This window comes from Nomia melanderi, unplaced genomic scaffold (assembly GCF_051020985.1).
Source record: "Nomia melanderi isolate GNS246 unplaced genomic scaffold, iyNomMela1 scaffold0014, whole genome shotgun sequence".
Lineage (NCBI taxonomy): Eukaryota > Metazoa > Arthropoda > Insecta > Hymenoptera > Halictidae > Nomia > Nomia melanderi.
Window position 1 is genome coordinate 10,886,046 of NW_027475130.1, and position 955 is coordinate 10,887,000.

Consider the following 955-nt stretch of genomic DNA (forward strand, 5'->3'; position numbering starts at 1 on the left):
CCGAGATAACACCAGATATATATTGGATTTTCCCCTGACCCTGAGTGTCCGGCCCCATGAGACGGTAGTTTTCTCGGCCCCTGGTGGTCCGAGGTCGTTCCCGCTGCACAGATTCATGCGCCAGGGCCTCCTGCAGATAATTCACTTTGGTTTATTGCGCTATCTGTAATAGCAATCGAGATATCACCAGATATATATTGGATTTTACCCTGACCCTGAGTGTCTGGCCCCATGAGACTGCGGTTTTTTCGGCCCCTGGTGGTCCGAGGTCGTTCCCGCTGCACAGATTCATCCGCCAGGGCCAACTACATAAAATGCACTTTGATTTATTGCGCTATCTGTAATAGCACCCGAGATATCAGCAGATATATATTGGATTTTACCCTGATCCTGAGTGACCGGCCCCATGAGACGGTAGTTTTCTCGGCCCCTGGTGGTCCGAGGTCGTTCCCGCTGCACAGATTCATGCGCCAGGGCCTCCTGCAGATAATTCACTTTGGTTTATTGCGCTATCTCTAATAGCACCCGAGATATCACCAGATATATATTGGATTTTTCCCTGACCCTGAGTGTCCGGCCCCATGAGAAGGTGGTTGTCTCGCCCCTGGAGGTCCGAGGTCGTTCCCGCTGCACAGATTCATGCGGCAGGGCCTCCTACAGACAATGCACTTTGATTTATTGCTCTATCTGTAATAGCACCCGAGATATCACCAGATATATTTTGGATTTTACCCTGACCCTGAGTGTCCGGCCCCATGAGACTGCGGTTTTTTCGGCCCCTGGTGGTCCGAGGTGGTTCCCGCTGCACAGATTCATGCGCCAGGGCCTCCTGCAGATAATTCACTTTGGTTTATTGCGCTATCTCTAATAGCACCCGAGATATCAGCAGATATATATTGGATTTTTCACTGATCCTGTGTGACCGGCCCCATGAGACGGTAGTTTTCTCGGCCCC